General features: G+C 45.2%; 4 non-coding genes across 4 annotated transcripts; all 4 read right to left on the bottom strand.

Annotated features, from left to right (window-relative positions):
* Window positions 1-1,115: 1,115 nt before the first annotated feature.
* On the bottom strand, window positions 1,116-1,188 carry trnak-cuu (transfer RNA lysine (anticodon CUU)). Its single transcript has one exon. It is a non-coding gene; the product is annotated as a tRNA-Lys (tRNA).
* A 5,819-nt stretch (window positions 1,189-7,007) lies between these two features.
* On the bottom strand, window positions 7,008-7,080 carry trnak-cuu (transfer RNA lysine (anticodon CUU)). Its single transcript has one exon. It is a non-coding gene; the product is annotated as a tRNA-Lys (tRNA).
* Window positions 7,081-7,505: 425 nt separating this feature from the next.
* trnak-cuu (transfer RNA lysine (anticodon CUU)) lies at window positions 7,506-7,578 on the bottom strand. The gene has a single exon. It is a non-coding gene; the product is annotated as a tRNA-Lys (tRNA).
* Window positions 7,579-11,292: 3,714 nt separating this feature from the next.
* trnak-cuu (transfer RNA lysine (anticodon CUU)) lies at window positions 11,293-11,365 on the bottom strand. Its single transcript has one exon. It is a non-coding gene; the product is annotated as a tRNA-Lys (tRNA).
* Window positions 11,366-12,064: the final 699 nt, after the last annotated feature.

The following is a 12,064-nucleotide window of genomic DNA, read 5'->3' as shown; positions in this document are numbered from 1 at the left end:
CAGGCAGAGATAGAATACAAATTCATAGCCTTCTGTATCAACAGCTATGCAGGGTGGCAAGCCTGCTCGAAATTCCAAGCGGATGGCTGTTTGCAAAGTCAGTTGGTGCTTCGGCAGAGAAAATACGCACCTAACGTGGGGCTCGAACCCACGACCCTGAGATTAAGAGTCTCATGCTCTACCGACTGAGCTAGCCAAGTACCTCAATAGATGTTTTGACTTGGTACGAATATCGTACAGCCCAGTTTCTGCAAAATATGGTGATCAGTGAGAGTGTTGTTGATGGATCCTGTGGTGCAATCTGTTAGCGTGTTGTACTTATACAGCAGTATACAGCAATTAGATGACAAGGTTATGAGTTCAAGCCCCACCAGGTGCAAGTATTCTTCTTGAATCCTCTGCCTGTCTATTTCTTGCCTAGAAAAGGAGCATTTATTCAATCCATTTAGGAGTACAATTAATCGGTAATAGGTATGTCATTGAGATGACAGGTCAGAGTGCAGGCAGAGATAGAATACAAATTCATAGCCTTCTGTATCAACAGCTATGCAGGGTGGCAAGCCTGCTCGAAATTCCAAGCGTATGGCTGTTTGCGAAGTGAGTTGGTGCTTCGGCAGAGAAAATAATCACCTAACGTGGGGCTCGAACCCATAACCCTGAGATTTAGAGTCTCATGCTCTACCGACTGAGCTGGCCAGGTACCTCAATGGTGATTTTGACTTGGTTTGAATATCGTACATTCCAGTTTCTGCAAAATATGGTGATCAGTGAGAGTGTTGTTGATGGATCCTGTGGTGCAATCTGTTAGCGTGTTGTACTTATACAGCAGTATACAGCAATTAGATGACAAGGTTATGAGTTCAAGCCCCACCAGGAGCAAGTATTCTTCTTGAAGCCTCTGCCTGTCTATTTCTTGTCCGGAAAATGATCATTTATTCAAGCCATTTAGGAGTACAATTCATCGGTAATAGGTATGTCATTCAGAGTGCAGGCAGAGATAGAATACAAATTCATAGCCTTCTGTATCACCAGATATGCAGGGTGGCAAGCCTGCTCGAATTTCCAAGCGGATGGTTGTTTGCGAAGTGAGTTGGTGCTTCGGCTGAGAAAATAATCACCTAACGTGGGGCTCGAACCCACGACCCTGAGATTAAGAGTCTCATGCTCTACCGACTGAGCTAGCCAGGTACCTCAATGGTGATTTTGACTTGGTTTGAATATCGTACAGCCCAGTTTCTGCAAAATATGGTGATCAGTGAGAGTGTTGTTGATGGATCCTGTGGTGCAATCTGTTAGCGTGTTGTACTTATACAGCAGTATACAGCAATTAGATGATAAGGTTATGAGTTCAAGCCCCACCAGGAGCAAGTATTGTTCTTGAAGCCTCTGCCTGTCTATTTCTTGTCCGGAAAATGATATTTTTTCAATTCAGGCAGAGATAGAATACAAATTCATAGCCTTCTGTATCACCAGCTATGCAGGCTGGCAAGCCTGCTCGCAATTCCAAGTGGATGGCTGTGTGCGAAGTGAGTTGGTGCTTCGGCAGAGAAAATAGTCACCTAACGTGGGGCTCGAACCCACGACCCTGAGATTAAGAGTCAAATCAAATCAAATCAAATCAAATCAAATTTTATTTGTCACATACACATGGTTAGCAGATGTTAATGCGAGTGTAGCGAAATGCTTGTGCTTCTAGTTCCGACAATGCAGTAATAACAAGTAATCTAACTAACAATTCCAAAACTACTGTCTTGTACACAGTGTAAGGGGATAAAGAATATGTACATAAGGATATATGAATGAGTGATGGTACAGAGCAGCATAGGCAAGATACAGTAGATGGTATCGGGTACAGTATGTACAAATGAGATGAGTATGTAAACAAAGTGGCATAGTATAGTATAAAGTGGCTAGTGATACATGTATTACATAAGGATACCGTCGATGATATAGAGTACAGTATATACGTATGCGTATGAGATGAATAATGTAGGGTAAGTAACATTTATATAAGGTAGCATTGTTTAAAGTGGCTAGTGATATATTTACATCATTTCCCATCAATTCCCATTATTAAAGTGGCTGGAGTTGAGTCAGTGTCAGTGTGTTGGCAGCAGCCACTCAGTGTTAGTGGTGGCTGTTTAACAGTCTGATGGCCTTGAGATAGAAGCTGTTTTTCAGTCTCTCGGTCCCAGCTTTGATGCACCTGTACTGACCTCGCCTTCTGGATGATAGCGGGGTGAACAGGCAGTGGCTCGGGTGGTTGATGTCCTTGATGATCTTTATGGCCTTCCTGTGACATCGGGTGGTGTAGGTGTCCTGGAGGGCAGGTAGTTTGCCCCCGGTGATGCGTTGTGCAGACCTCACTACCCTCTGGAGAGCCTTACGGTTGAGGGCGGTGCAGTTGCCATACCAGGCGGTGATACAGCCCGCCAGGATGCTCTCGATTGTGCATCTGTAGAAGTTTGTGAGTGCTTTTGGTGACAAGCCGAATTTCTTCAGCCTCCTGAGGTTGAAGAGGCGCTGCTGCGCCTTCTTCACGATGCTGTCTGTGTGAGTGGACCAATTCAGTTTGTCTGTGATGTGTATGCCGAGGAACTTAAAACTTGCTACCCTCTCCACTACTGTTCCATCGATGTGGATAGGGGGGTGTTCCCTCTGCTGTTTCCTGAAGTCCACAATCATCTCCTTAGTTTTGTTGACGTTGAGTGTGAGGTTGTTTTCCTGACACCACACTCCGAGGGCCCTCACCTCCTCCCTGTAGGCCGTCTCATCGTTGTTGGGTAATCAAGCCTACCACTGTTGTGTCGTCCGCAAACTTGATGATTGAGTTGGAGGCGTGCGTGGCCACGCAGTCGTGGGTGAACAGGGAGTACAGGAGAGGGCTCAGAACGCAACCTTGTGGGGCCCCAGTGTTGAGGATCAGCGGGGAGGAGATGTTGTTGCCTACCCTCACCACCTGGGGGCGGCCCGTCAGGAAGTCCAGTACCCAGTTGCACAGGGCGGGGTCGAGACCCAGGGTCTCGAGCTTGATGACGAGCTTGGAGGGTACTATGGTGTTGAATGCCGAGCTGTAGTCGATGAACAGCATTCTCACATAGGTATTCCTCTTGTCCAGATGGGTTAGGGCAGTGTGCAGTGTGGTTGAGATTGCATCGTCTGTGGACCTATTTGGGCGGTAAGCAAATTGGAGTGGGTCTAGGGTGTCAGGGTAGGGTGGAGGTGATATGGTCCTTGACTAGTCTCTCAAAGCACTTCATGATGACGGATGTGAGTGCTACGGGGCGGTAGTCATTTAGCTCAGTTACCTTAGCTTTCTTGGGAACAGGAACAATGGTGGCCCTCTTGAAGCATGTGGGAACAGCAGACTGGTATAGGGATTGATTGAATATGTCCGTAAACACACCGGCCAGCTGGTCTGCGCATGCTCTGAGGGCGCGGCTGGGGATGCCATCTGGGCCTGCAGCCTTGCGAGGGTTAACACGTTTAAATGTCTTACTCACCTCGGCTGCAGTGAAGGAGAGACCGCATGTTTTCGTTGCAGGCCGTGTCAGTGGCACTGTATTGTCCTCAAAGCGGGCAAAAAAGTTATTTAGTCTGCCTGGGAGCAAGACATCCTGGTCCGTGACTGGGCTGGGTTTCTTCCTGTAGTCCGTGATTGACTGTAGACCCTGCCACATGCCTCTTGTGTCTGAGCCGTTGAATTGAGATTCTACTTTGTCTCTGTACTGGCGCTTAGCTTGTTTGATAGCCTTGCGGAGGGAATAGCTGCACTGTTTGTATTCGGTCATGTTACCAGACACCTTGCCCTGATTAAAAGCAGTGGTTCGCGCTTTCAGTTTCACACGAATGCTGCCATCAATCCACGGTTTCTGGTTAGGGAATGTTTTAATCGTTGCTATGGGAACGACATCTTCAACGCACGTTCTAATGAACTCGCACACCGAATCAGCGTATTCGTCAATGTTGTTATCTGACGCAATACGAAACATCTCCCAGTCCACGTGATGGAAGCAGTCTTGGAGTGTGGAGTCAGCTTGGTCGGACCAGCGTTGGACAGACCTCAGCGTGGGAGCCTCTTGTTTTAGTTTCTGTCTGTAGGCAGGGATCAACAAAATGGAGTCGTGGTCAGCTTTTCCGAAAGGGGGGCGGGGCAGGGCCTTATATGCGTCGCGGAAGTTAGAGTAACAATTGTCCAAGGTCTTTCCTCCCCTGGTTGCGCAATCGATATGCTGATAAAATTTGGGGAGTCTTGTTTTCAGATTAGCCTTGTTAAAATCCCCAGCTACAATGAATGCAGCCTCCGGATAAATTGTTTCCAGTTTGCAGAGAGTTAAATAAAGTTCGTTCAGAGCCATCGATGTGTCTGCTTGGGGGGGGATATATACGGCTGTGATTATAATCGAAGAGAATTCTCTTGGTAGATAATGCGGTCTACATTTGATTGTGAGGAATTCTAAATCAGGTGAACAGAAGGATTTGAGTTCCTGTATGTTTCTTTCATCGCACCATGTCACGTTAGTCATAAGGCATACGCCCCCGCCCCTCTTTTTACCAGAAAGATGTTTTTTCCTGTCTGCGCGATGCGTGGAGAAACCTGTTGGCTGCACCGCTTCGGATTGCGTCTCTCCAGTAAGCCACGTTTCCGTGAAGCAAAGAACGTTACAGTCTCTGATGTCCCTCTGGAATGCTACCCTTGCTCGGATTTCATCAACCTTGTTGTCAAGAGACTGGACATTGGCAAGAAGAATGCTAGGGAGTGGTGTGTGCTGTGCCCGTCTCCGGAGTCTGACCAGAAGACCGCCTCGTTTCCCTCTCTTTCGGAGTCGTTTTTTTGGGTCGCTGCATAGGATCCACTCCGTTGTCCTGTTTGTAAGGCAGAACACAGGATCCGCGTCGCGAAAAACATATTCTTGGTCGTACTGATGGTGAGTTGATGCTGATCTTATATTCAGTAGTTCTTCTCGACTGTATGTAATGAAACCTAAGATGACCTGGGGTACTAATGTAAGAAATAACACGTAAAAAAACAAAAAACTGCATAGTTTCCTAGGAACGCGAAGCGAGGCGGCCATCTCTGTCGGCGCCGGAAGTACATGCTCTACCGACTGAGCTAGCCAGGTACCGCAATGGTGATTTTGAGTTGGTTCGAATATCGTACATCCCAGTTTCTGCAAAATATGGTGATCAGTGATTGTTGTTGATGGATCCTGTGGTGCAATCTGTTAGCGTGTTGTACTTATACAGCAGTATACAGCAATTAGATGCGAAGGTTATGAGTTCAAGGCCCACCAGGAGCAGGTATTCTTCTTGAAGCCTCTGCCTGTCTATTTCTTGTCCGGAAAATGATATTTTTTCAATCCATTTAGGAGTACAATTCATCGGTAATAGTTATGTCATTGAGAAGACAGGTCAGAGTGCAGGTAGAGATAGAATACAAATTCATAGCCTTCTGTATCACCAACTATGCAGGGTGGCAAGCCTGCTCGAAATTCCAAGCGGATGGTTGTTTGCGAAGTGAGTTGGTGCTTCGGCAGAGAAAATAATCACCTAACGTGGGGCTCGAACCCGCAACCCTAAGATTAAGAGTCTCATGCTCTACCGACTGAGCTAGCCAGGTACCTCAATAGTAGTTTTGACTTGGTACGAATATCGTACAGCCCAGTTTCTGCAAAATATGGTGATCAGTGAGAGTGTGGTTGATGGATCCTGTGGTGCAATCTGTTAGCGTGTTGTACTTGTACAGCAGTATACAGCAATTAGATGACAAGGTTATGAGTTCAAGGACCACCAGGAGCAAGTATTCTTCTTGAAGCCTCTGCCTGTCTATTTCTTGTCCGGAAAATGATATTTTTTCAATCCATTTAGGAGTACAGTTCATTGGTAATAGGTATGTCATTGAGATGACAGGTCAGAGTGCAGGCAGAGATAGAATACAAATTCGTAGCCTTCTGTATCACCACCTATCCAGGGTGGCAAGCCTGCTCGAATTTCCAAGCGGATGGTTGTTTGCGAAGTGAGTTGGTGCTTCTGCAGAGAAATGAATCACCTAACGTGGGGATCGAACCCACGACCCTGAGATTAAGAGTCTCATTCTCTACCGACTGAGCTAGCCAGGTACCTCAATGGTGATTTTAACTTGGTTTGAATATCGTACATCCCAGTTTCTGCAAAATAGGGTGATCAGTGAGTGTTGTTGATGGATCCTGTGGTGCAATCTGTTAGCGTGTTGTACTTTTACAGCAGTATACAGCAATTAGATGACAAGGTTATGAGTTCAAGCCCCACCAGGAGCAAGTATTCTTCTTGAAGCCTCTGCCTGTCTATTTCTTGTCCGGAAAATGATCATTTATTCAAGCCATTTAGGAGTACAATTCATCGGTAATAGGTATGTCATTCAGAGTGCAGGCAGAGATAGAATACAAATTCATAGCCTTCTGTATCACCAGATATGCAGGGTGGCAAGCCTGCTCGAATTTCCAAGCGGATGGTTGTTTGCGAAGTGAGTTGGTGCTTCGGCTGAGAAAATAATCACCTAACGTGGGGCTCGAACACACGACCCTGAGATTAAGAGTCTCATGCTCTACCGACTGAGCTAGCCAGGTACCTCAATAGTGATTTTGACTTGGTTTGAATATCGTACAGCCCAGTTTCTGCAAAATATGGTGATCAGTGCGAGTGTTGTTGATGGATCCTGTACTTACACAGCAGTATACAGCAATTAGATGATAAGGTTATGAGTTCAAGCTCCACCAGGAGCAAGTATTGTTCTTGAAGCCTCTGCCTGTCTATTTCTTGTCCGGAAAATGATAATTTATTCAATCCATTTAGGAGTACAATTCACCGGTAATAGGTATGTCACTGAGATGACAGGTCAGAGTGTAGGCAGAGATAGAATACAAATTCATAGTCTTCTGTATCACCAGCTATGCAGTGTGGCAAGCTTGCTAGAAATTCCAAGCGGATGGTTGTTGCAAGTGAGTTGGTGCTTCGGCAGAGAAAACAATCACCTAACGTGGGGCTCGAACCCACGACCCTGAGATTAAGAGTCTCATGCTCTACCGACTGAGCTAGCCAGGTACCTCAATGGTGATTTTGAGTTGGTTCGAATATCGTACATCCCAGTTTCTGCAAAATATGGTGATCAGTTCGTGTTGTTGATGGATCCTGCGGTGCAATCTGTTAGTGTGTTGTACTTATACAGCAGTATACAGCAATTAGATGCGAAGGTTATGAGTTCAAGGCCCACCATGAGCAAGTATTCTTCTTGAAGCCTCTGCGTGTCTATTTCTTGTCTGGAAAATGATAATTTATTCAATCCATTTAGGAGTACAATTCATCGGTAATCGGTATGTCATTGAGATGACAGGTCAGAGTGCAGGCAGAGATAGAATACAAATTCATAGCCTTCTGTATCACCAGCTATGTAGTGTGGCAAGCTTGCTCGAAATTCCAAGCGGATGGCTGTTTGCGAAGTGAGTTGGTGCTTCGGCAGAGAAAATAATCACCTAACGTGGGGCTCGAACCCACGACCCTGAGATTAAGAGTCTCATGCTCTACCGACTGAGCTAGCCAGGTACCTCAATGGTGATTTTGACTTGGTACGAATATCGTACAGCCCAGTTTCTGCAAAATATGGTGATCAGTGAGAGTGTTGTTGATGGATCCTGTGGTGCAATCTGTTAGCATGTTGTACTTATACAGCAGTATACAGCAATTAGATGATAAGGTTATGAGTTCAAGCCCCACCAGGAGCAAGTATTGTTCTTAAAGCCTCTGCCTGTCTATTTCTTGTCTGGAAAATGATAATTTATTCAATCCATTTAGGAGTACAATTCATCTGTAATAGGTATGTCATTGAGATGACAGGTCAGAGTGCAGGCAGAGATAGAATACAATTTCATAGCCTTCTGTATCACCAGCTATGCAGTGTGGCAAGCTTGCTCGAAATTCCAAGCGGATGGCTGTTTGCGAAGTGCTTCGGCAGAGAAAATAATCACCTAACGTGGGGCTCGAACCCACGACCCTGAGATTAAGAGTCTCATGCTCTACCGACTGAGCTAGTCAGGTGCCTCAATGGTGATTTTGACTTGGTACGAATATCGTACATCCCAGTTTCTGCAAAATATGGTGATCAGTGAGAGTGTTGTTGATGGATCCTGTGGTGCAATCTGTTAGCGTGTTGTACTTATACAGCAGTATACAGCAATTAGATGATAAGGTTATGAGTTCAAGCCCCACCAGGAGCAAGTATTGTTCTTAAAGCCTCTGCCTGTCTATTTCTTGTCCGGAAAATGATAATTTATTCAATCCATTTAGGAGTACAATTCATCGATAATAGGTATGTCATTGAGATGACAGGTCAGAGTGCAGGCAGAGATAGAATACAAATTCATAGCCTTCTGTATCACCAGCTATGCAGTGCTGGCAAGCCTGCTCGAAATTCCAAGCGGATGGCTGTTTGCGCAGTGAGTTGGTGCTTCGGCAGAGAAAATAATCACCTAACACGGGGCTCGAACCCACGACCCTGAGATTAAGAGTCTCATGCTCTACCGACTGAGCTAGCCAGGTACCTCAATGGTGAGTTTGAGTTGGTACGAATATCGTACATCCCAGTTTCTGCAAAATATGGTGATCAGTGCGTGTTGTTGATGGATCCTGTGGTGCAATCTGTTAGCGTGTTGTACTTATACAGGAGTATACAGCAATTAGATGATAAGGTTATGAGTTCAAGCCCCACCAGGAGCAAGTATTGTTCTTGAAGCCTCTGCCTGTCTATTTCTTGTCCGGAAAATGATAATTTATTCAATCCATTTAGATGTACAATTCATTGGTAATAGGTATGTCATTGAGATGACAGGTCAGAGTGCAGGCAGAGATAGAAGACAAATTCATAGCCTTCTGTATCACCAGCTATGCAGGCTGGCAAGCCTGCTCGAAATTCCAAGCGGATGGTTGTTTGCGAAGTGAGTTGGTGCTTCGGCAGAGAAAATAATCAACTAACGTGGGCTCGAACCCACGACCCTGAGATTAAGAGTCTCATGCTCTACCGACTGAGCTAGCCAGGTACCTCAATGGTGAGTTTGAGTTGGTTTGAATATCGTACAGCCCAGTTTCTGCAAAATATGGTGATCAGTGCGTGTTGTTGATGGATCCTGTGGTGCAATCTGTTAGCGTGTTGTACTTATACAGCAGTATACATCAATTAGATGCGAAGGTTATGAGTTCAAGGCCCACCAGGATCAAGTTTTCTTCTTGAAGCCTCTGCCTGTCTATTTCTTGTCCGGAAAATTATAATTTATTCAATCCATTTAGATGTACAATTCATTGGTAATAGGTATGTCATTGAGATGACAGGTCAGAGTGCAGGCAGAGATAGAATACAAATTCATAGCCTTCTGTATCACCAGCTATGCAGGCTGGCAAGCCTGCTCGAAATTCCAAGCGGATGGTTGTTTGCGAAGTGAGTTGGTGCTTCGGCAGAGAAAATAATCAACTAACGTGGGCTCGAAACCACGACCCTGAGATTAAGAGTCTCATGCTCTACCGACTGAGCTAGCCAGGTACCTCAATGGTGATTTTGAGTTGGTTTGAATATCGTACAGCCCAGTTTCTGCAAAATATGGTGATCAGTGAGAGTGTTGTTGATGGATCCTGTGGTGCAATCTGTTAGCGTGTTGTACTTATACAGCAGTATACATCAATTAGATGCGAAGGTTATGAGTTCAAGGCCCACCAGGATCAAGTTTTCTTCTTGAAGCCTCTGCCTGTCTATTTCTTGTCCGGAAAATTATAATTTATTCAATCCATTTAGATGTACAATTCATTGGTAATAGGTATGTCATTGAGATGACAGGTCAGAGTGCAGGCAGAGATAGAATACAAATTCATAGCCTTCTGTATCACCAGCTATGCAGGCTGGCAAGCCTGCTCGAAATTCCAAGCGGATGGTTGTTTGCGAAGTGAGTTGGTGCTTCGGCAGAGAAAATAATCAACTAACGTGGGCTCGAAACCACGACCCTGAGATTAAGAGTCTCATGCTCTACCGACTGAGCTAGCCAGGTACCTCAATGGTGATTTTGAGTTGGTTTGAATATCGTACAGCCCAGTTTCTGCAAAATATGGTGATCAGTGCGTGTTGTTGATGGATCCTGTGGTGCAATCTGTTAGCGTGTTGTACTTATACAGCAGTATACAGCAATTAGATGATAAGGTTATGAGTTCAAGCCCCACCAGGAGCAAGAATTGTTCTTGAAGCCTCTGCTTGTCTATTTCTTTCCCGGAAAATGATAATTTATTCAATCCATTTAGGAGTACAATTCATCGGTAATAGGTATGTCATCGAGATGACAGGTCAGAGTGCTGGCAGAGATAGAATACAAATTCATAGCCTTCTGTATCACCAGCTATGCAGGCTGGCAAGCCTGCTCGAAATTCCAAGCGAAATTCCAGGCTGTTTGCGAAGTGAGTTGGTGCTTCGGCAGAGAAAATAATCACCTAACGTGGGGCTCGAACCCACGAGCCTGAGATTAAGAGTCTCATGCTCTACCGACTGAGCTAGCCAGGTACCTCAATAGTATTTTTGACTTGGTACGAATATCTTACAGCCCAGTTTCTGCAAAATATGGTGATCAGTGAGAGTGTTGTTGATGGATCCTGTGGTGCAATCTGTTAGCGTGTTGTACTTATACAGCAGTATACAGCAATTAGATGATAAGGTTATGAGTTCAAGCCCCACCAGGAGCAAGTATTGTTCTTGATGTCTCTGCTAGTCTATTTCTTGTCCGGAAAATGATAATTTATTCAATCCATTTAGGAGTACAATTCATTGGTAATAGGTATGTCATTGAGATGACAGGTCAGAGTGCAGGAAGAGATAGAATACAAATTCACAGCCTTCTGTATCACCAGCTATGCAAGCCTGCTCGAAATTCCAAGCTCCAGGCTGTTTGTGAATAGAGTTGGTGCTTCGGCAGAGAAAATAATCACCTAACGTGGAGCTCGAACCCACGACCCTGAGATTAAGAGTCTCATGCTCTACTACGACTGAGCTAGCCAGGTACCTCAATGGTGATTTTTTGTCCGGAAAATGATAATTTATTCAATCCATTTAGGAGTACAATTCATTGGTAATAGGTATGTCATTGAGATGACAGGTCAGAGTGCAGGCAGAGATAGAATACAAATTCATAGCCTTCTGTACCACCAGCTATGCAGTGTGGCAAGCTTGCTCGAAATTCCAAGCGGATGGTTGTTTGCGAAGTGAGTTGGTGCTTCGGCAGAGAAAATAATCACCTAACGTGGGGCTCGAACCCACGACCCTGAGATTAAGAGTCTCATGCTCTACCGACTGAGCTAGCCAGGTACCTCAATGGTGAGTTTGAGTTGGTTCGAATATCTTACATCCCAGTTTCTGCAAAATATGGTGATCAGTGCGTGTTGTTGATGGATCCTGTGGTGCAATCTGTTAGCGTGTTGTACTCATACAGGAGTATTCAGCAATTAGATGCGAAGGTTATGAGTTCAAGGTCCACCAGGAGCAAGTATTCTCTTTGAAGCCTCTGCCTGTCTATTTCTTGTCCGGAAAATGATAATTTTTTAATCAATTTAGGAGTACAATTCACCGGTAATAGGCATGTCATTGAGATGACAGGTCAGAGTGCAGGCAGAGATAGAATACAAATTCATAGCCTTCTGTATCACCAGCTATGCAGTGTGGCAAGCTTGCTCGAAATTCCAAGCGGATGGTTGTTTGCGCAGTGAGTTGGTGCTTCGGCAGAGAAAATATTCACCTAACATGGGGCTCGAACCCACGACCCTGAGATTAAGAGTCTCATGCTCTACCGACTGAGCTAGCCAGGTACCTCAACAGTATTTTTGACTTGGTACGAATATCGTACAGCCCAGTTTCTGCAAAATATGGTGATCAGTGAGAGTGTTGTTGATGGATCCTGTGGTGCAATCTGTTAGCGTGTTGTACTTATACAGCAGTATACAGCAATTAGATGCGAAGGTTATGAGTTCAAGCCCCACCAGGAGCAAGTATTGTTCTTGAAGCCTCTGC

Source organism: Oncorhynchus clarkii, unplaced genomic scaffold, assembly GCF_045791955.1.
Source record: "Oncorhynchus clarkii lewisi isolate Uvic-CL-2024 unplaced genomic scaffold, UVic_Ocla_1.0 unplaced_contig_4224_pilon_pilon, whole genome shotgun sequence".
NCBI lineage: Eukaryota > Metazoa > Chordata > Actinopteri > Salmoniformes > Salmonidae > Oncorhynchus > Oncorhynchus clarkii.
This window is presented reverse-complemented; position numbering and strand designations above follow the sequence as displayed.